Source organism: Beta vulgaris, chromosome 8, assembly GCF_026745355.1.
Source record: "Beta vulgaris subsp. vulgaris cultivar EL10 chromosome 8, EL10.2, whole genome shotgun sequence".
Taxonomy (NCBI): Eukaryota; Viridiplantae; Streptophyta; class Magnoliopsida; order Caryophyllales; family Amaranthaceae; genus Beta; species Beta vulgaris.
In genome coordinates, this window is record NC_079209.1 from 28,006,109 (window position 1) to 28,030,956 (window position 24,848).

At 40.4% G+C, this 24,848-nt stretch overlaps 1 non-coding gene across 1 annotated transcript; it reads right to left on the reverse strand.

Moving 5' to 3' along the window:
* Nucleotides 1-5,853: 5,853 nt before the first annotated feature.
* Nucleotides 5,854-5,960, reverse strand: LOC125493051 (small nucleolar RNA R71). Its single transcript, XR_007269432.1, has one exon. It is a non-coding gene; the product is annotated as a small nucleolar RNA R71 (small nucleolar RNA).
* Between the last annotated feature and the right edge of the window lie 18,888 nt (nucleotides 5,961-24,848).

Consider the following 24,848-nt stretch of genomic DNA (forward strand, 5'->3'; position numbering starts at 1 on the left):
TACTTTTGCATTCCAATTTTTGTCACGAAGAATATTACTAGACTTGATATCACGATGAACAACCTTCGGTTCATACCCTCGTACAATAAGACATTATGTGGAAGAGATTAATGACATTAGTAGCTATACATGTTTGGAAGAGTGAAAAGAAATGGAAGATTATAAATTATATCCCATTGAAATACTCACTCTGTTAACAATTATGACGTATATATTGTTTTGGATGTCTAAAAAAGTTATCAACTTCAACCAACCACTTTCTTTCCGTTGGTGCTTCGGTTCTTTGTTGGGGGGAGTCTTACTGAGACCTTAAAGCAGTTTTTCAAATATGGACTTTAATACCAATGTCGTAATGGGTAAAATAAGCACTCTTCTTGAGCTAGTGTGTTCTTACATCTTAATGACTCCGACCTCCCTCTAAAACAAAAGTGTGTGTTTTCTCTATTACTTTTTGGTGTGCAAGATTAATTAGATGAAAATCTTGAAGTTGAAGTGATTTAACACATGCACTAAACATGATCAACAACTTTTAGAATTTCAATGCTGTCTATTTGAACTTTTTGGGTGTGCGCTCAAATGATTCACTTTTAAAATAGATCTGAGTTGATATTGTATATGTATCACTGACTAATATAGGTCTTCTAATGTTACACTATCTTATGGAATCGCTACCTCATCCTGAACTGAATTGTGATCATTAAATAACTACTCCCTCTTTTCTTCTGAGTGATGTTTTGGCATCTCTTTTAAATTTTTTTCCTCATATGAAGAAACTAGGTGAATTTATATTTTTTGGATATGTCATTTTGCCGGTTATGAGGCTTTATATAGAAAACTTTATTCCATGTGCATTTGTTCAATTGTTGTCATGAGGTATCTGCCACTTTTTTTTCTTCTTATTGCAAGTTTCATCTGCCACCTACAAATTCATTAAGAAGAGAAATTATGAAAACATCTGTGCCTATGTATGTTTGAGTTTATGTAGAGGACATGCCTTAAATATGCATACATGCAATTATAACTAGTCATATCTGCCTTTTCTAATTTTACTAGTAGGTGAACATGGATGTGATCATAGTGATGGCAGTTGTCATGATTCCTGGCCATTAGTGCACCACTTGTTCTTTTCATTATATTGGACTTTTCGTAATTATCTTTTATATACTGAGTTGATATTATCGTTGCTGGAAATTTTAGCTGATATGCTCCCTGATGGAAATTAACTGCCAAAGTTGTCTATTATGCTAAGAAACTCATCTCTCCTTTTGGTTTAATGTACCAGTAGTACATGCTTGTCCTAATAATAGTGTGATTTATCATAATGAGTATGATGATTTAGATGAGTGTCCACGTTATGGATTGTTGAGGTAAAAGCGTGAAGAATCTGGGGTAGTGAAGGACCACTAGCTAAGGTGTTATGGTATCTACCCATAATACCTTGATTTAAGCGCATGTTCTCAATTAAAGAAGATGCAAACAATTTGAGGTGACATGCCAATCGTAGGAAAAAAGACGGTATGTTGAAGCATCCGACTGATTCGCTTGAGTGGATAGTTTTAACAGGGTGCATGAGGCATTTGGTGATGAGAACAGGAATCCAAGGCTTGGATTATGTACGAATGGCATGAATCCTTTTGACAATCTTATTTCTCAGCACATTACACGACCAATAGTTTTAGTGGTTTATAACTTGCCTCCTTGGTTGTGCATGAAACGCAAGCACATCATGTTGTCACTTCTCATATCGGCGCCGAAACAATTTGGAAATGAAATAGATGTATAACTCCAACCGCTGGTTTAAGATTTACAGAAGATGTGGATTGGAGGAGTATTAGTATTTGATGTGTATGCTAATAAGATGTTGACTTTGTGTATCATGCTTTTATGTACAATGAATGATTATCCCAACTTATGAGAACTTATTTGGGTATAAGACCAGAGGAAAAAACTGTGCTCGATTTGCATAGATGACATGGAGGCTACACACCTTAAGGGAAACAATCATGTCTATATGCGCAAACGAAGGATTCTTAGACGCGAACATCCCTATCGGTTTAAGAAAAAAGGCATTCGATGGGAAGGTTGAAGAGGAAGTTGCTTGTAGACCATTAATTGGTATTGAAGTTTATAATCAGGTTAAGGGCATTGAAACCATCTTTGATAAACTTGCGAGTGAAGCAGATGGAGCTATGAGATTATGGAAAAAAGGCGTACATTTTTTGGAAACTTCAATATTGGAAAGATCTATAGGTCATACATTATTTGTATCTCATGCACATAGAGAATAATGTTTACGACACTATTCTTGCGAAACATATGAATATTTTGGACAAGACAAGAAATGTTAAGGCGTCACGAGTTTACTTGGAAAAACAGGGGCTTCGACTTGAGTTGTGGGCTCAGAAAAGGGACAGAAGGAAGAATAAAGGAATGAAGGAAAGGGTTGATGAGGAAACTGGGAAAAGAAAAAAGAAGATGGAGGATTCGGAGAAGAATTATTTGCCACCAGCTTCTCACGCTGTCGAGAGAGCAGAGAAACAGATTTTTGTGAGTCGCTTTATGGCATTAAGGTTCCAACTAGCTACTCATTGAATATGAAGCAATTTGTTACCTTAAATGGTGAGTAGAAGTTATCGAGTATGAAATCTCACGATTATCGTGTCATGATGCAAGTATTCTTAATGATTGCAATTTGTGGGATTCTTCCAAAGCATGTGAGGACACCATTATAAAACTTTGTTCATTTTACAGCGCCAATGCCAACCCCACTAGCATAACATTCAACCTCAAAAGGTTGGGTGAAATCTGGAAGTGCAAGAATAGGGGTAAATGCACAACAAGTCTTTAATGCTATTAAATGCTTGTTGAGCGGCCTTGGTCCATGTAAACTTCCCTTAATTCATACATTCAGTCATAGGAGCTACAATACTAATAAAGTTGTGCACAAACCTTCTATAAAAAAAGGTTAGACCATGAATGAACGTACCTTTGAAATGGTAGAAGGAATAGGCTAACTCCTGATTGCCTCTACTTTGGATGGATCAACTAACACGCCGTCTTTGGATAGAAATGTAGCCCAAGAATGTAACACTAGGAACTAGAAAATAGCACTTCTCTAGATTCCCATATAGCTTCTGTTTGCGCAACACCTCAAAGACTTTTCCTAGGTGAGTTAGATGCGCCACAACAGTTCTGCTATACACAAGGATGTCATTAAGATACACCACCGCAAATCTGCCTAAGAAAGGCTTCAACACGTGATTCATCAACCTCATGAATGTGCTAGGTGCATTAGTAAGTCCAAATGGCATGACAAGCCACTCATATAGCCCCATCTTAGTCTTCAAGGCTTTCCACTCATCTCCTTCTCTCATCCTGATTTGATGGTGACCACTCCTCAAATCAATCTTAGAGAAGATAGTAGAACCATCTAGCTCATCAAGCAGGTCATCCAATCTAGGGATAGGAAAATTATATTTCACAGTAATGTTGTTAACAGCCCTACTATCAATGCACATGCGCCAAGTACCATCCTTCTTAGGTACCAACAATGCAGGAATGGCACATGGACTCATGCTCTCACGTACTTATCCTCTAGACATCAATTCTTCAATTTGCCTTTGTAGTTCTTGTGTCTCTTGAGTATTACATGATAAGTTGATATTAGTCTATCATTTAGATGCATTTTAAGTCTCATTTATCTTAGTTTTAGACCATTTAGATTGCATTTGTGCATTATTTAGGTTCTTTTATAATCTATGTTACTTTCCTGGATTGTTTGGTATTTTGATATAATTCCAGGTAATCTATACTCCTATGGAAGGACATGACTAGTAAGGCATTTGGATGACCTTTGAAACGACATAACATGTGTCCAAAATGGATTGGAATTGGAGAAGATACAAACCGCTTTTCACACTTGTGTGAAATATGACACCTCTTTACTACTTTGATCATAAATTTTCACACATAAATTATAATAAGGTAATTCTTACTGGGTTCGAATGTAGACTTCAAGAGCTTTCCAATGGTATATTACACGAATCAACTGAAGCTCTGGATCAAAAGTTATAGATGTTCGAAGTTGAGCTGTTTGCGTCTGCTCTACCAACACGTCCGTGTCACCCTGCTCTCCATAATTTAGTTTGCTACTGATCTCAGTAATCCATGGCAACATGCCTGTGTCATATGTGACACGTCCATGTTGCTCCACTTTTCCAGAAACAGAAACGTTTGACCCCATGTCACTTTTGACACGTCCTTGTTGACCTGCTTTTCCGTCAGGGTTTTTATTAAGTTTGTTCTAATTTCCGAAAACTATAAATACTTTCTTAGTAATATTATTTCGACACTTAGGTTTTATTATTCACTTTTACAGAGTTTTTGAGAGAAAACTCCATTATTGAATCTTGAATTCTACAAGTTTGATCCATTCAAGTAAAGACTAAGTTTTTCTAATCTCCTTTTTTCCTTTATTATTATTATGTCTTTCAACTTATTAATTAATTTCTTTGTTATTTCAATTATGAGTGACTAGTTTTATAATCTAGGGTTAAGATGAATCCTAGTAATGATTAATGCACGAATCCCTCCCATAATCCCAATTTGATGTGATTAATTGTTCTTGCTTGATTAAGTTGTGCTTATTTTCATTATCATACTAGGGATAGATGATTTTGAATTGATTCCTTACGTCTTGTTTTCGATGGGAATTGAATCTCCATGGATTTGTTGATTCAATCAATAGTATGAATATCTCTATGGGAATAAATAGATAGGATTATTAGGAATTTATTTTGATGCGATGTTTAATGTCTCTTTCTTGCATGATTCCATGGGAATAGGTTTGATTGCTTGTGTAGAGTAGCCATAGGTACTCGGGAAAGATCTTTAGTAGTTATAGAGTGCATTACTCCTTTTGAATCATTGATTATGTTTATTGGGATGAGAATTATTCATCTATTATTCATGCTTGTGTAGTTCTTAGTAGTTGTCATAGGTACTCGAGAAAGGTCTTTATTGATTGATTATACCTTGTGTAGTTCTTAGTAGTTGTCATAATTTAGCATTATTATTAGTTCAGCACCTTTTTCATCATTGTTTGTCACTTGTTTAGTTAAATTGAGTCGTAATTTCTAGTGTTTGATATCGTTTGTCCCTGTGCCTTCGTCTTGACTTACCCTGCTACATAGTTAGGAGGATTAGTTAGGAAATAATTTTTCTTAGGTGCGCAACACGCCTATCAAATTTTGGAGCCATTGCCGGGGACTAATGGTATTATTTGATTTATTTAGGTAAACTTATTTTTGTTCGATCATTGTTACTCTATTTGTTGTTTGATCTCTTTTCTTTCAGCCTTTTTGTTGCATGCCCGCTCGTAGCTAGGGTTCACAAGATTTAATTACTCTTGATCGCGAGATCGAAGCTACAACAAGGAGATTAGGAGGTCAAATAAGAAAACAACAAGAATCAATAATGGGAGACAAAGCACCACCAAAGTTTCTACGGGAATATGATATGCCCGATGAGACCACCACCACCATTACCAGACCAACTACAATTGCTACACATTTCGAGCTCAAGCCACAGTTCATTCAGTTCATGTCACTGGACTCATATGATGGAACACCCAAAGAGAGCCCAACTGATCATTTGGCTAACTTCCTAGAGAAGTGCAATACTTTGAAATTAACATATGTTTCTGACGATTTGACTCAATATTGTGCTTTTCCTTTTTCTCTCAGGGACGAAGCAAACGAATGGTTGAAAGAAGAAGAAGTGAGAAAGATTGCCACATGGCCAGAACTAAAAAAGGCCTTTCTTTACAAGTTCTTCCCTCCTATGAGAACTTCCAAGTTCAGAAATGAGATATCTCGTTTTAAACAACATGAATTGGAGTCTCTCTATGAGGCATGACAGATATACAAGGCTTTGCAAAGACATTGCCCACACCATGGCGTTCCTGAGTGGCTATTGATTCAGACATTTTACAATGGTCTGAAGCATGATGTTCAAAGTTCTATTGATGCTGCATCTGGCGGTACTTTCATGGCCAAAACTCTGGCAGCTGCAAAGACATTGTTGGATGAGATGGCTGCCAACAATTATTAGAATGATTGGAGTGTGTCTCGTGGAGCCCCTAAAAGGGGAGGTAAGTATGAGGTTAATGCTATTACTGCTTTATCTAACACTGTGCAAGTTTTGGCAGCTAAGGTTGACCAATTGAGTAGCTGATCAATAACACATGTTTGTGAGATTTGTGAAGTGCAAGGTCACTCATTGAATGAGTGTCAATACAACACCATGGGAGTAATAACAGAGCAAGCTAATGCCCTCCTAAACACAAACATAAGACAACAAAACAATCCATACTCAAACACATATAACCCAGGTTGGAAGAGTCATCCAAATTACTCCTACAAAAATACGCAACCTCAACCTCCACACACAAACTACTCCCAACTACCCGGCTTCCAACAAAGACCACCTTTCAACCCCTCCTCCTCATCCTCAATATCCAACCTTGAAATCATCAAAGAGAATTTAGTTGCTTCTCATGGAAAGCAAATTGAATATCTAGCGAAGCAGAATGAGTTCTTCAGCAACCCCCTTCAACAAATTCATGCTCGTAATAAAATGATGGAGAATCAGATGACCCAACTTTCTCAACAAATTAGTCACCTCTCAAAACCTTGAGGCCAACTTCCAGGTTAAACTGAACCAAACCCAAATGGGTATATCCTTTCTATCTCATTGAGAAGTGGTAAAGAATTGTAAGATCCCTCAAGGATGGTGAATGACCAAAGGAAGAGTGTGAAAAAGTACAAAAAGCCGAGTGAATAAGATCAAGGAGAAAAGTGTTGGAAGAGGAAGCTAAGGAGACTGAGAAAAAGGAACCTGTTGTTATACCTATTGCACCATATAAGTCACCTGTTTCATTCCCTCATGCCATTGTCAATCTACGAGAAGCTTAATATGGGTGAACTGAAAACCACACGCATTTCCTTACAACTAGCAGATAGAACAATCAAGTTTCCCCTTGGCATCCTTGAAGATGTTCCTCTTAGAGTCCGAAAATTTCTCATTCCATGTGATTTTGTTGTTATGGAAATGGAAGAAGATGCACACGCTTCCATCATTCTTGGAAGACCCTTTTTTGCCACTGCTGAAATAATAATTGATATGAAAAAGGGAAAAATCACCTTTGAAATAGGTGACGAGAAGATGGAGTACACACTCACAAACTCCATGGCTTCTCCATTTATGGGAGAAATTGTTGATAGAGTGTATGTTCTCAATGAGGATACCCCGGTTATATCTAGGACTCTTTCTTCTACGTCGATTGAGAGATCGCTTGCAAAAATCCAACATTAAGTTTTTGAGATCAAGGCAGAGCAGTGCATTATAACGAAGACCTTGTCATCCACATTTACAATCTTGGAAAACTTAAATACTTGGATGCAGTCACCAGGATTTCTTAACCCTTCGCTCTCCCCTCCTTAGTGAGGTTTTGTGAGTACCCTTCCCTTTTCTTTGTATCTACTCTTTACCTTTGTCACATTGCGGACATTGTGACATGCTAGCTTCGGGGAGGGTCACTTTTCAACACTTGTACATAATTGGCATTCTAGGATTTTGGCATTATAGATTTTTTTCTCACTTTAGGTTGCATTTTAAACTATTCTCTCATGATAACTGCATAGTATGCTCGGCATGGTTCTATTGCCTCCTTTATATGAAGTCTATGCATGATTTGAATGATTCTGAACTATTCTTGAATCTTCCTTACTCATTGTGGCATGAATGGTTTCTGGTAATACGGTTTGATCCTCCCAAGGGCAACTTGACTATACTTGTTACCAAAAAATCTACCTAGTGAGGTTATTTGAGCCTGATGGACTAACATCTTTTTAGTCTTTCTTTTCATGTGTGATGCTCTTCCTTGGTTATTATTCTCTAGAACTTGTATTGATACTCCTCAAGACCGCATTGACTTGTTTATGCATTGAATATGATTGAGGCGATTGTTGTTTCTGAGCTACATAACCAAATGCCACCTACATTGATTACTCCTTTTTTGTCACCCCTCTGAGCCTAGCCTGTTTCTTTGGATTAACTACATCTTTAGCCTTTTACCTTGTCCTACCTAGGGGATTGTGAAGCTATGTTGATGAAGTTAAATGTGAAATTGGATATATTTTGTGGTGTTTGATTGTATTGAATTTAGAGTTGGCAATCAGAACAATCGGATCGGATTCCGAGCGGTCCAATTCAGATCGAACCGCTTTCAAACCAAGTTATATAAGGACCAGGATCGGACCGGGCCGGGACCGTTTCAAATTCCGACATTGTTCGGACTACTTATTTCGGATCGAATTTCTGATTGCATCAGATCGGGTTTCAGATCGGTTTTCGAATCAGGTCAGGTTTCGGATTTCGGATTTCGGATCGCGTCGGATTTAGGATTATAGTTTAAGATCATCATCGAATCGGACTGGATTTTAGATCGATCAAGAAAGATTTTATCTTATTTAGAATGGGTGTCCTATATAAAATTAATTTTATTCTATGTGCAATTAGTATACTAATCTTTTGGATATTAATGATTTAGTAGTTAGTACTCCTACATTTGTTTAAAATTACTTCGTCTAACTATTTGGGTATTCGTTACATATACTTACATGGTATTCTTTCATTGTTTTGTTTATTTATTCTTAGAAACTTTTTAATGTAAATTATAAGATTTTGAAAATATGAAGGAAAAATAAAATTTCAAGCCAAGTCGAGTCGCACATGAGATGCACCAAGCTTTGACCGAGTGGAGTTCGAGGCTTCGAGCTACACAACAGTGCAACATAATTAGCACCTCTACTCTTGTAATATCGACTTAAATTTATATGTTTTTTAATAATCAATTAATCATATATGTAAGTTGTGTTTTCCCATCACATTAATACAAGATTATCAGGTATATACTTATATAACTAGATAAGTATATAATTTTGGGGTGCAATAATTTGGTACTATTCCTCCAGCTATTGTGTATAATTACAGTGAAAATTTAGGTGAAAATTTTCACTTCTAATTAGAACTTTATTGGTTTACTTTTTGAACAAAAGAAATAATGAATCCTAATACTGTTGTATAGTATTATGCGCCAAGTCCACCAACTTTTCAATTTAACTATTGTGTAAAATTTTATAGTGGAAATTTAGGTGGGAAATTTTCCCTCCTATTAAAATTTTACTGGTTAAACTTAACGTGTTAAACCAATTAACCAAACTATCAAAGAAAGAAATAATCAAATAAAGAACCAAAAGACCTAAGTCCAAGTTAGTACCTCTGTCCTCTACTCATTTTCCTAGTTCAGTACTTCAGTATATCAAACCGATTCCTTCTCACAGTTTCATTATCACTCTCAGAAACTCGTATCAAATATCAATTCTGAAGTCTCACCGTATCACTCTCACTTTAACTCTCATTCAACTTCTCAGTTTTGAAAAATCACGTCGTTGGTGCTCGTCTAATTTACGGTGCCAGCTTGCTACTACCGCGCTCTCACTGACAAATCTCTCTCGCACAAGTATTTTTTTGTTTAGTATTGCTATTTATCGTGAAGTAATGAGATGGTAAGATGTGTATTTTCTTTTACTCATTGCATGCCTTTTTCTCGGTACTTAATTGATAATTATTAAATGCTTGAGGTGATATGTGACCCTTAATTTTGATTTGTATGTTTATTGAGTGCTTGTGTTTTCTTAATTTGAAGACCAATTGTTGGATGTGTTTGATATAATTGAGTTTATTTGAAGATTTCGTGGCATAAATGATGCACCATGGTTTGTAATTGCAAGAATTATACGTGATTGAATTACAAAGATATCTATGTTTTTTTTGTGCGTATGAAATTCCCTAGATTTTTTAACATAATCTGATTTCTTGTAGATCTTAATTAACTTTTCAATTAAAGTCATCCTTCTTGAGTCTTGGTACTGTAAAAAAAAAAAAAGGGGGGGGGGGACTCGGATAAGTTTTTAATTGTTTGGATTTAGTTCTGTAAAAAAAAGAATGAAATTTTAAAGATGTTATTTGGATTTAATTTTGTTTGATAAGTTAGAGTTGATAATTGATATTATATAAAATTCTAATATACTATGGTCTATGGTAGGCATGGACCAAGTCAAAGTTGTTGATAATGCAAATGAAGTTGCTCGACTTGTGTAATGGACACAAAGTCAAATTCTTACACTAGTGGAAAAATAAGGAAGGACTGCGCTTTTTGACAGCAGCCCTTTCATTAGCAGCCCTTTCCTTTGTGTAGGGCAGCGCTTTTACCTAAAAAGCACAGCCCTTCTTAAGGTGAAGGGTTGCAACCCTTCTAAGCATGAAGGGCTGCGCTTTTTTCAACAAGCGTAGCCCTACCTACTATGAAGGGCTGTGCTTGTTGAGCCCTACCTACTATGAAGGGCTGCGCTTTTTCAACAAGCACAGCCCTTCATGTGCTTAGAAGGGTTGCGCTTGTTGAAAAAAGCGCAGCCTTTCATACTTAGAAGGGTTGCGCTTGTTGAAAAAAGCGCAACCCTTCTTGTTAAATTTTTTTTTTTTAAAATTAATTCAGCTCCCACCCCTGCACACCCCCCAGCCCTTCCCACCCCCACACCCTGCCAGCCTACCCTTCCCACCCCCTGCCCCACACCCAGCACACCCCCACACACTGCCCACCCCAGCCCTTCCCACCCCCACACCCTGCAAAACAACCAAGGAATAAACACATATATAAGAATTCAATCATTTTACCGTAGTTAGTATTTCTAAAAATGACATATACCTTCCCGAAATTCAATCAAAAACAAATGCAAGCCTAAAACTCTACACACTAGTTATAATATATCTCATTTTATCATATTCAAAAAGAAAATGAAGTTAAATGACTCGAGAAATAGGAATTGGACGCAAAAAGGCATAAATAGGCCTAAAATCACATTTATGTTCCCGATATACAACCAACAACAAATGCAAGCCTAAGAATCTAAACAATAGCTACATTATACCTCATATAATCATGTTAAAAGAAAATTTGGGGTTAAATGACTCGATAAGTACGATTTGGGAGCGAAAAAGGCGAAAATAAGCCTAAATTGACCTTTTCGTTCCCGACATGCAACAAACAACAAATGCAAGCCTATAACTCTACACAATAGTTATATTATACCTCATATAAACATGTTCAAAGAGCATTTGGGGTTAAATGACTCGATAAGTACGATTTAGGAGCGAAAAGGCAAAAATAGGCCTAAATTGACCTTTTTGTTCCCGAAATGCAACAAACAACAATTAGAAACCTAAAAATCTACACAATAGTTACATTAAGTCTCATATAATCATGTTCAAAATTAATTTGTGGTTAAATGAATCAATAAATACGATTTGGAAGCGTAAAAGGCAAAAATAGGCAGAAACTAACATATATACTAATTAATAAGTTACATACATTTTGAAGATCATCAATTGTAGTGCAACAGTTGATGATATCGAACATGAACCTCATGACGTAATACCCACACGTAAGTCCAACTTCTTGTTGCGGACACTAAATTCACCAAAGGATGCAATAAATGACATTGATGTTAGATGTGTATTATGTGTTTCTATATAAGGAAAAAAAACTAGTCATGTTACCTCGACTGAATGCCAAACAGAAGATTTTGGTGCTCGAAGTCCTATTGCATTAACATCCTTCATCACACTACATCAATACATTATTATAAGATTAGATGTACATTTAATATTAATAAGTGCGCATATATTGAGTTTCGATTAGGCTACCTATGTAACAATGATTTGACTAGTAAGGGCCGTAGTGGTTGTTTACTCAAAGAATCAAAGTGGTAGGCTTCGTTACGTGACAAACATATCGCAATCAGTGTCCAATGATTCGTACAACAATAAAATATAGTTATTATTAATCGTAAAACAACTAATAGGTCAATTTAATTAAAGTAAAGTGAGTTTAAGAAGCATACGTTTCAATATAAGGAAGAAGAATGATCTTATATCCAAGACGAGAACATGCTTTCAAAGAAGCATTGAGATACTCTTTCAACTCCCTTTTGTTTCTTAAGCAAATGTCATCTCGTAATATGCTTGGACATAACCAACCAAACATTGGCTTACTAGATGCAATCAATGATTTGTATAATAACCTGAGAAATCATATTGATTAAAAGAAAACTTACTTATTATGGAAGTTAGTTGAATTGAAAACTACTTAAGGCATATGTATATATAATGTATATTTAATTTATATACTAAAGTATTACCTCATGAATGTTTGTATCGTGGAAACATTCAACTCTTCCGCACATAAGAATTCTTTAATATCAACCTTAGAAATGAAGGTCGATGTATCCTCAAAGTAGTGGAATTGATGGTGCGACAACTGAATCTCAATGATTGCTTCATCGTCTACATCGCTAGCGCACTCATGTAACTAAAAGCACAGAGAACTAAGGCCTTGCACCACCTCGATCTTCGTAATGAGTGGACACTTTGCCATAGAAATATTTTCTTTCTCCACTTCATCACGTCGGCCTTCCTGAGGTGAACATGCCTTCTTTCCCTTCTGTCCGGCCTTCCCCCGAAACCTAGTAATTAGTTAAATTAAAAGATATTATTGACAATCATATATAGGAACTATAAAAGAAAGCAATAATATATATACATATATATATATATATATATGTATATATATATATGTATATATATATATATGTATATATGTATAATATATATGTAATAATATATATGTATATATATATTATATGTTATATATATATATGTATATATATATATGTATATATATATATATATGTATATATATATATATGTATATATATATATATATTATGTTAATCATTGTACCTCATCTGATAACCGCACCAACTGCACGCGGCCAAAGAACATAACTGCCAAGGGCATCAGTCACTGAATGTAGACCAACTTCTGTATTCGGCAGCGGAAGAGGTAATTCTTCGAAACCAGGCACAATACCTGAAACGCTAACCACATAGTGAATATCAGCCACTGCCTGGTTGTGCAATCGTACCCGGTCCCTAGGGGGTTGTGCTTGGCCATAAGCAACGATAATGAAACTGCCATGACCATCTCCTCGAGCTAATAGCTCACATGGTGTCTCTTCCTTTTAAAAAAACTCTATTCATAGTTAGTCTATGAAATTACATATATATAGTAAGAATTTCATGCATTTAAGAACAATAGTTGTGACATTAAGTGATTACCGTGAACTTCGGAACTGGATCAGGCTGCGTAGGTGTAATAACACTGCCCTTCTTGAAAGCACCAAAAGTCGGTAAGCTCATTTGCGCCAAAATGGCGTTGAAATTCTGAGTCATCTCCTCTCTGAGCTCCTCCCGAATTGCAGCTTTCATAGCCTCCACATCTATTGAAGCTGCCGAATTCACATTGGAGGCACTGGATTTTGACGTAGTAGTGTATTGATCACCATACACCTTTCTCACCCCGAGGCAGACACCTCCTACGCCCCTCACACGTCCATATTGGTTCCGTCCTAAAGTCTCGTGTAAGACATCAATTTGTCCTTGACGAGTGAACTCACCAGTTGCCTCCTTTTCCTTCAAGCCAATCTCCATAAGGATAAGAGAGAAATGCTCGTGAGCGCACAACTATATATTATATATACCTTATCAAAAACTTATAATATGTACTTACAATGGCATTAGCTATCAGTTTTGTTCCGGGATCAGGCAAGACTCTCCGTCCCTTTGCATCAACCCCATGCATCGAACACTACCAATCGAGCACTCTATCTGGTTGCCGAGGCTGTGCAACTGTCGTCGTAGAGCTAGTGCCCGTTGCCGTTGTCGACCCAATCGTGGGGTAATGGTTGTACATCCACGATTCTCTCGCCTAACCGTACGACTGAGCACCCAGATGGTGATAGTACTTCCTAGCTTTTGCATTCGTGCTACCTTTCTCACGAGTTGCCTGAAACGCACAATTATAAATAAAGGTTGGGTATGGTGTTATACAATAATACTGGATCTAAGAGTATTAAATTAAATCTTAGCTAGTAAAATATTCTTACAACAGCTTCCGGGGTTGTTTTTTGTGCAACAAATGCTTGCCACTCTTCAGGTTTGATATGCCTCCATATTTGATATGGTAACTTGGAGGGTGCCTCAGATGATGTGTCCGGTGAAGCCTTAGAACCGGTGTGTGTTTCTCCGCCGTAGATTTTCTTCTTCTTTGTACCCACGATTTTTTTTACCGCTTAGTGATCCACCCCGATACTAACTTGGCCTTGAAATCTCTGAATCTCTAGGGAACCGGGGATAGAAACACATTCTTCTTGGCTTCCTCATTTTCAATATTGAATTGATTCTACAAAAAATGCATTTCACAAATTAGTAAATATTACACATATATTTCACTAAAGTGTTAAGATTCTAAACGTTATTGTACGCAAAGCTTACCATAGTATCTTACCAAATCATCTTTTTCAAATACTCGGGCACCTCTTTCCTTGAGTGGAGAATGGTGAGCTTATGCATGCAAATCCCAACTTGCATGGCATACTTTTGATGCCATTTTCCACAAGGTTGCCCTAAATAATCGTACTTCAAAGTCATTAGGGTGAGTTTCCCTAGTGACTTTGTAGGTCCCCTTCCTTTTCTCTTTTTCGTCGCCAATGACTTCCTATCCCTTTGTGCATCTTTTTCTTCACGGCGAGATCGAACCAATTTACCCCGCTCCTTTTGGTAATCGAAAGACTCATCCTCGGTAGTGTGTTCCTCTTTCGTATCCGTATGGACCTCCGCCATGTCCCTGAAATTGTACAAATATACGCATTAATTAAAAAAATCACATTTAGGGGGGGGGGGCAGTGCAGTGGGGAGGCAACAGTGTGGAGGGGCTGTGCAGTAGGGAGGGGCAGTGTAGTGGGGAGGGGGCAGCATGGGGAGGGGGCTGTGCAGTGGGAGGGGGCAGCAGTGGGAGGGACGCAGTGGGGAGGGGGCTGTGGGGAGGGTGCAGGGCAGTGGGGAGGGGGGCAGTAGGAGGGTGTGCAGAGGGGGGCTGTGGGGAGGGGGGTTGTGGGGATGGGGCAGTGGGAGGGTGTGCAGAGGGGTGGCAGTGGGGAGGGGGTGTGCAGGGGAGGAGGGCAGCAGCGGGGAGGGGGGCTGTGGGGTGGGGGTGAGCAAGGGAGGGGGTTAGTAGTGGGGAGGGGGTAGGGGGGCTGTGGGAGGGTGCAGGGCAGTGGGGAGGGGAGTTGTGGGAGGGGGGCAGTGGAGAGTGTATAGGGGGGAAGTGGGGAGGAGTGTGTAGCGAGGGGGCAGTAGTGGGAGGGGGGCAGGGGGCTATGGGGAGGGTGCAGGGTAGTGGGGAGGGGTGTTGGGAGGGTGTGTAGAGGGGGGGGGGAGTGGGGAGGGGGCCAGTGGGTGTGCAGTGGGAGGGGTGTGCAGCAGGGTGTGGGGAGGGGGCCAGCAGGCTCTGGGGAGGGTGTGCAGCAGGGTGTGGGGAGGGGAGGGGAGTGCAGCAATGGTGGGGGGAGGGGAGGGCGGCAGTGGGGGGAGGGGAGGGGGTATTAAAACTTAGACAAAGTAAAAGTTAGACATAGACCATAGACCATGAAGTTGTTTATTAACTATAAAAGGAGGGTATTAAAACTTAGCCATTAGCATTCACGATTTGGGAGCGAAAAGGCCAAAATAGGCCCAAAATGGCCTTTTCGTTCCCGAAATGCAACCAACAACAAATGCATGACTATAACTCTACACACTAGTTACATTATACCTCATATAATCATGCTCAAAGAAAATTTGGTGTTAAATAACTTGATAAGTACGATTTGGGAGCGAAAATGCCAAAATAGGCCCGAAATCTCCTTTTCGTTCCCGAAATGCAACCAACAGCAAATGAAAGCCTATAACTCTACACACTAGATACAATATACCTCATATAATCATGTTCAAAGAAAATTTGGGGTTAAACGACTCGATAAGTACGATTTGGGAGCGAAAAGGCCAAAATAGGCCCGAAATGGCCTTTTCGTTCCCGAAATGCAACCAACAACAAATGAAAGCCTATAACTCTACGCACTAGTTAAATTATACCTCATATAAGCATGTTCAAAGAAAATTTGGGTCTAAATGACTCGATAAGTATGATTTAGGAGCGAAAAGGCCAAAATAGGCCCGAAATGGCATTTTCGTTCCCGAAATGCAACGAACAACAAATGAAAGCCTATAACTCTACACATTAGTTACATTATGCCTCATATAAGCATGTTCAAAGAAAATTTGGAGTTAAATGACTCGATAAGTATGATTTGGGAGCGAAAAGACAAAAATAGGCCCGAAATGGCATTTTCGTTCCCGAAATGCAACCAACAACAAATGCAAGCCTAAGAATCTAAACAATAGTTACATTATACCTCATATAATCATGTTCAAAGAAAATTTGGGGTTAAATGACTCGATAAGTACGATTTGGGAGCAAAAAGGCGAGAATTGGCCTAAATTGAACTTTTCGTTCCCGATATGCAAAAAACAACAACTGAAAGCCGTTTCTACACAATAGTTACAAATTGGAGAAATTACACAGACCTGAGTTTATATCTCATGATTTATTGACCTTCCGCCGTTTCTTAGGATACTCAAGTACATGTATCCCTTCCGTGTGATCTACACGCATATAGTTCTCCGACATATTCACATCATCTTCCACACTAAATTCAGAATAGGTAAAAGGGGGGACGTCCTCAAATGCATCATATTCTTCCTCATTATCAACATCACCAATACTGAGGATACTCCTTCTACCAGGTACAACAATTGACCACTTATGATCAGCAGGATCAGTTACAAAAAATACTTGCTTGACTTGTGATGCAATTACAAACGGCTCCTTAGTTTCACTTAGACGACTAAGGTTAACAAGAGTGAATCCGCAAGGATCATCTTTTCTTACACAACATCGATTATCATCAACCCACTTGCAACACAAGAGGCAAATATTAAAAGTACAATAGTCCAGCTCCCATATTTCTTGTATTCGCCCATAATAGTTACTTTCAGCATGTACAAGCGACTTATCCTTCGAGCTTGCGTATTGTGTAGACGATGCCACAAGTGAAACACCACTATTTTGTTGCGATCTTGACTTCAGATCTTGACGTTCAGTCCAAAACGTATACCCATTAATATCACAACCCTCATAAGAGCGTATAGTTTCACGAGGACCAAATGCTAACCACTTGACTGTTTCAGGAACACTTTCATCCAAATCATTCAGTACTCGTTTATGAAACCAATCAATGGAAGTCTTGTTATGCATTTGCGTCAATGCCCTCACTCCTTTTCCAGGATTGCTAACACGTAATTCCTCCATATGTTCATTTAAATAAGTATGGACAGTTGGTACGTGATGCAATACAAATAAGTGATCTTGTTTACGATTTTCTAAGGAAGGTGTGATCAATTTTGAACCAATTGTACCCTTGCCCTCAATTCTGCCCTCGTGTCGGGATGTCAGAAGTCCAACAAGATCAATACTAGCAAAATACTCAGCCACAAAATTACTGATCTCTTCACCCACAATCCCTTGAATTATACTACCTTCTGGTTGTGCAGGATTCCGAACTTTATCCTTCAGTGTTCCCATATATCTCTCAAAAGCATAGAACCACCTCAATAACACTGGACCACACAGCTTAATTTCTCGAACTAGATGGACAATGAGATGGACCATAATGTCAAAGAATGTGGGGGAAAAACATCTCAAATTCGCATAGAGTTTTAACTACTCTGGCCTGCAAGGAATCGAGGGTCGACGGGTCTAGGACTTTGCTGCATATTGTATGAAAAAATGAACACAGTTCTGTAATGGTATGCCTCACATGCTTTGGAAGTATCCCACGAATTTCAATCGGTAAGAATACTTGCATCATGACATGACAATTGTGCGATTTCATACTCGATAACTTAAACTCACCATTTAAGGTAACAAAGCGCTTCATATTCGATGACTAGCCAGTAGGGACCTTAATGCCATACAATGACTCGCAAAAAATCTGTTTCTCTGCACGCGACATCGTGTAGCAAGCTGGTGGCAAATAATTCTTCTTCGAATCCTCCACCTTCTTTTTGCTTTTATGAGTTTCATCATCAACCCTGTCCTCCGCTACTTTCTTCTTCCTTCCGTCCCTTTTCTGAGCCCATAACTCTGGTTGATGCCCTTGTTTTTCCAAGTAAAGTCGTGATGCCTTAACATCTTTTGTCGTGCCCGGAATATTCATAAGTGTCGCGAGAATAGCTTCTTAAACATTCTTCTCTATGTGCATGACATCCAAACAATAATGTCTGACCTTTAGATCTTTCCAATATGGGAGTTTCCAAAAAATGGACTGCTTTTTCCATAATCATGTAGGTCGATCAACCTCACTAGCAGGTTTACCAAAGACTGTTTCAATGCCCTTCACCTAGTTAATGGTCGATGAGCAACTTCTTCTTCAACCGTCCCATCGAATGCCTTCTTCTTTAACCGATAGGGATGGTCGCGGCTGAGGAGCCTTCGTGTGCGCATATACACATGTTTGCAGCCCTTAAGGTGTGTAGATTTCATGTCATCTAAATAAATCGGGCAAGGTTGTTTTCCTTTAGTCTTATACCCAAATAAGTTCCCATAAGCTGGATAATCGTTCATAGTACAAAAAAGCATGGCACGCAGAGTGAACATCTCATTAGCATACGCATCAAATACTAACACTCCTTCATTCCACATCTTCTGTAAATCTTCAACAAGCGGTTGGAGGTATACATCTATGTCATTTCTAGGTTATTTGGGCCCCGATATAAGAAGCGACAGCATCATGTACTTGCGTTTCACGCACAACCAAGGAGGCAAGTTGTAAACCACTAAAACTACTGGCCATGCACTATGCTGCGAACTGAGATTGCCAAAAGGGTTCATGCCATCCGTACATAATCCAAGCCTCAGATTTCTATCCTCATTACCAAATGACTTATGCACCCTCTTGATAGTTTTCCACTTAGGTGAATCAGCCGGAAGCTTGAGCAGACCGTCTTTCTTCCTACGATCTGCATGCCACCTCAAATTCTTCGCATCTCCTTTATTTGAGAACATGCGCTTAAATCTAGGTATTATGGGTGTTATGGCTGAATTTTTTGACAGGATGACATTAACGCGATGATGCAATGATTCAATGACGTAGTATCATCTGACGTAAGGACACAGAAGCTGCAAGCCAAAGACATAGCGGAGGATGTACAATTAAGAGCTGTGTATTGAATGGTAACGGACAAGCCAAATAAGGCAAGAGCATTTTAAGCCATAAATTCAGACGTTAGAAAGGACAATATTGAAGACGCAGGAGCGTGAGCATAGAAGATTCTCCATGATTCAAGCATAGAGATTAATGTAATAATTAGTGAATTGATTATTGTATTCGTTACGAGAAAAAGCCAAAGAAAGAAGAAGGCATATAAAAGGTAGAGAGAGGTCAATGACATGTTTTTTTTTTACGCAACATTGTGAGAAAGACATTAGAGTGAACTAAGCATTCTTGTAAACGACGATCAGTCACGAAGAAAGATAGTGAACTATATTAGTTTGGTGGATCTCCAACCACCCGCGATTTTTTACCCATATTCATTGGGGTTTTTCGCGTCACCACTTTTGTGTGTTCATCCCCTTTGACTCCCCTTTGCATTCTTTTGTCGCCTCGACTTGAACATCATCTGATTGACACGTCCCACAAATTTCAATTTCATCATAAGTGATAAATTTTAGCATAAACAATTTGGCGCCCACCGTGGGGGATAACCAGACCATCTACTATTCAAAATCCGTCAAATGGGAGAAACACCTAACCTCCAGGAAATGCGAAGGCAGTACGAGCAAATGAGAGCAGAGATGCTCGAAATAAAGCAAGCTAACGAGCGTCTGACCACCGACTTTACGACATCGCAGGAGAGGATCCAGAAGTTGTAAGAGGAGTTAGCATCGTCCAAGGCCTCGAAAACCCGGCGTCGTGAAAATCTGAACGACATCCCTTTTATGGGGAATCTCTCTGAGTCGGATGATGGAGAGCCTGAAGATGACGAAGAGCCCGACGACGAAGAACCCTTGAACAATGAAGAGAACGACCAAGGTGGAGGAGAAACGAATCCTATGACAAAGCGCATGGCTCAAATCGAAAAGCAAAACAAGTTCCTGATGAAGCTCATGTCCCAGCTCCCCGGAGCCCCAACACCAGGCATCGTGGAACACCCCGACGGCTTCGCAGAGTCACCCTTCGTTGATAGGATCTCAAGGACCGTGCTCCCCAAGAAGCTCAACCTGCCTTTTACCTATTGATGAAGCTCATGTCCCAGCTCCCCGGAGCCCCCACATATGACGGTTCAACCGATCTAGGCGAGCACGTCGCGCAATACAAACAACGGATGTGGCAAGCGTCAATTCCCTGGCATTTGGTAGAGGCATGCATGTGCAAGTCGTTTTGAGCCACGATCACCGGTCTCGCTCTCAAGTGGCTGAGATCCCTCAAGCCAGGAAGCATTGGCAATTTCTCCACCCTCGTCAATAAGTTCTATGAGAAGTTTGAAGGCAGTCGTAGCCTGGAAAAGCAAACGAGTGACCTATATGGTGTCGTGTAGAGACCCAAAGAATCCATTCGCGATTATTATAATCGCTTTAACAAAGAAATAATTAGCATTAAAAATCTTGATACTAAGACTGCTATTGAATGTTTCAGGAAAGGATTAATCTTGCGGTCGAAGCTATACAATCGTCTGACGAAGTATCTGTAAGTGAGGTCGCGAGCATTAGCACAGATGAGGTTGGAGGAAGACGATGCCATCCTCAACACCATATCCACCCGACGCGCACCAGATACTCCCGCTGATCGGAAGGCCTTTGTCCTAAGAAGATTAACTGGTGAAGTCACCCTTGTAGCCGTTCAAACCAGGTAAACAATGTTACTGACGTTGTCGAAAGTGCAGGTAACAGCGCAAGGGCGGAGTCGCCAACGGATTTTCCGTTGACGTCGGAGGCTTTGTGAATGCCTTATCTAAAATCGGAGCGCCAGTTTGTTAGCCGAAGAAGAGCGATCGTCCGGAAGCGCAAAAAGATAAGTCAAAATGGTGTCAGTTCCATCATGACCATGGTCATAAGACGGAGGAGTGCATTGCGTTGCGACGAGAAGTTGCGTTCATCCTCAATAAGGGGCATCTTAAGGACCTCTTGAGTGACAAAGGTAAAGCGTCCTTTGGAAGAAATACCGTGCAGTCCGACCCTCCCCTCCCGCGTCGCCCGCACATGTCAAGGTAATTAACGTCATCTCTGGTGGATCTGATGTATGTGGAGTAACGTATTCCGCAGCCAAAAGGGTAGCAAGAGAGGGTACCCCCTCGTCTGCCGTTTATAAATCTTGCAGGTCAGCTGAGGAGCGCAAGCTCGAAGCGATGGAGATAACCTTTGACGATGACGACGTCTGCGACTGTGGCATCATGACGGATTAGTCATATCCCTGACTGTCAGCAACTGCTTGTTGAAGCGAGTATTGGTCGATGGGGGCAGCTCAGCCAACATCATATTCAAAAGCGCCCTCGAAGGTATGGGTCTGTGTGATAAAGATATTACTAAAAAATCTACTGTTTTAGTAGGTTTCAGTGGAGAGGCTCAACATACTGTCGGAGAGATCACACTGCCAACGCTTGCCAAAGGCGTCAACCTCCCAACCAGGTTCAACGTTGTGGACTGCCCGTTAGCGTACAATATCATTCTCGGTACCCCATGGATACATAAGATGAAGGCCGTCCCTTCAACCTATCATCAGTCACTGAAGTTTCCTACCAAATGGGGCGTCCAAGAAATAAAGGGCGAGCAGAAGTCTGCAAGGGAATGCTATAGTTCGTCACTCAAACCCCCAAAAGCGAACATCTAGCAATTAAAGGATGGGTTAGCGCCCGACGCTCCCAGCAAGCAGGACGTGGATGAAGTGATGCTCGATCCATCCATCCCCGATCGCGTCGTTCGAATCGGAGCGACATTGTCGCAAGAGATACGAGGTCAGTTAATCGACTTTTTAAAAGCTAACCAAGATTGTTTTGCTTGGTCCCATGAAGACATGACAGGAATCAGTCCTAACGTCATCACGCATAAACTCAACGTCGACCCCGCTCACAAGCCTGTAATGCAGAAATGACGCAAGTTCGATCCTGGAAGGAACCAAGTCATCAATGATGAGGTCCAGAAACTGATCGATACCGGAAAGATCCGCGAGGTAAAGTATCCAAATTGGCTAGCCAACGTCGTGGTGGTCAGCAAAAGAACGGGAAGTGGAGAGTCTGCATCGACTTCACATATCTAAACAAAGCATGTCCCAAGGATCCATTTCCTGTCCCTCATATAGATGCAATGGTCGACGCGACGGCCGGTCACGAGCTTTTAATGTTCATGGACGCGTATTTCGGGTACAACCAAATATTGATTTACCCGGACGACCAAGAAAAGACCGCGTTCGTTACCGATAAAGGTATATATTGTTACAAGGTTATGCCTTTTGGTTTGAGAAATGCAGGTGCCACATATCAGCGGCTGGTCAGTCAAATGTTTAAAGATCAACTGGGTGACACTATGGAAGTGTACATCGACGATATGCTCGTCAAATCTAAGCAAGCAGGCGATCACATTCAACATCTGTCGGAGGCTTTCGACGTATTACGAAGGTATGGCATGAAATTAAATCCTACTAAGTGCACCATTGGATGTCCGCAGGAAAATATTAGGGTACGTCGTGACGCAACGAGGAATTGAAGCCAGCCAAGATCAGATAAAAGCCATCATCAATTCAGTCCCACGAAGCGTCAAGGAAGTGCAAAAGTTGACCGATTGCGTGGCTGCGCTAAATCGTTTCATATCCCGGTCATCTGAGAAATGTCATCTATTTTATGACGTCCTAAGAAAGAACGAGGGCTTTGAGTGGACGCAACAACACGAAGATGCGCTACAAAAGCTGAAAAGCTACTTAGCGTCGTCGCCATTGCTGTCAAAGCCGAATATCGGGGAAACGTTGCAGCTCTATCTTGCGGTAAGTAACGTGTCCGTCAGCGCTGTCCTGACGCGGGAAGCGGAGAGCCAGCAGCTACCAATCTACTATGTCAGTAAGTCTCTGCTAGACGCAGAGACCAGGTATTCTTCGTTAGAAAAGCTCATTTTAGCCATAGTCGTAGCTGTTAAAAAGCATAGGCACATATTTCGAAACACGTAGTGTTGTCGTTATGACTAATTATCCTGTCAAGTCTGTCTTGCGACACCCAGAATTGACAGGTTGCATGAGCAAGTGGGCAATAGCACTCAGCGCGTACGACATCCAGTTTCATCCAAGAACCGCTGTCAAGTCACAAACTTTGGCAGATTTTGTGGCAGACTTTAGCCCAGAGCTAGAAAAGCTCGCAGACGATGAAGTCGCAAGGATTAATCAAGTGAACGACAACTCCTGGATATTGTTCGTTGATGGATCTTCTAATTTTCGTGGTGCAGGTCTAGGCATTGTGCAAAAGTCACCACAAGGGGGCAAGATAGTACGCGCCATTTGCTGTGAATTTAGAGCGACGAATAACGAAGCTGAGTACGAGGCGCCTCATAGCCGGAACGACGTTAGCAGAAGACATGGGAGCGAAAGCATTGAAAGTCTTCAGCGATTCACTGTTGATAGTCAGCCAAGTCAAAGGCGAATTCGCCGCAAAAGACTCTAAAATGGCCATGTATTTAGATATAGCTCAGAGTAAAAGTAAAGTATTTAATTCGTTTGACATTTTGCAGATACCTAGGGACTAGAATACACAAGCGGATGCATGGCCAACCTCGGATCTTCGTTAAGGGACGTTTCTTTTACGTCCGTCCCAATTGTTCATTTGACAAACCCTGCCATCGCTAGGAGTATCGGGGACGCTATCGTAACGACGACCGATCAGCCTCGAGACAATCGTGGGGTCGTCAATAATGTTGATAATCCCACACCAGAAAGCGACCCTGACGACGAGGAGGTAAGTGTCAGTTGGATAAAACCATTTTATGATTTCCTTGCTAATGATGTACTCCCAACAGATAAGGGGGAAGCACGCAGAATTTGATTCAAGGCGTCGCGAAACGTACTCATTCAAGGAGTACTGTTCAAAAAGTCTGCTGCAGGCCCCTACCTACGCTGTTTGGAGAAGGAGCAATGGGGGCAAGTCCTGAAGGACATGCATGATGGCCCTTATGGAAATCATTCAGGAGGACGCAGCTTGTCCAACAGAGTATTGCGCATGGGCTATTATTGGCCAACAATGAGGAAAGACGCAATAAGGTATGTCGCCAAATGTGATAGTTGTCAACGACATGCAGGTATGACGCACAAACCCTGTGAACTTTTGCATCCTACTCTCACAGCTTGGCCTTTCATGAAGTGGGGCATGGACATAGTTGGTAAATTACCTCCGGCCCCAGGTCAAAAGGTATTTATGTTGGCACTAACTGACTACTTTTCCAAGTGGATTGAAGCAGGTTCTTTTCAACAGGTACACGATAAGGAAGTGATTTCCTTTATATACACTGACATCATTTGCAGGTTTGGCGTCCCGTCCGAGATAGTATGCGACAACGGGTCACAGTTCATCAGCAATGAGACAAGACACTTCTGCGATGAATGGGGCATAGCGTTGCTAACGTTAACGCCAAGATACCCGCAAGCCAATGGACCGGCGGAGTCCAGCAACAAAACGATCATTGACTCTTTGAAGAAGCGG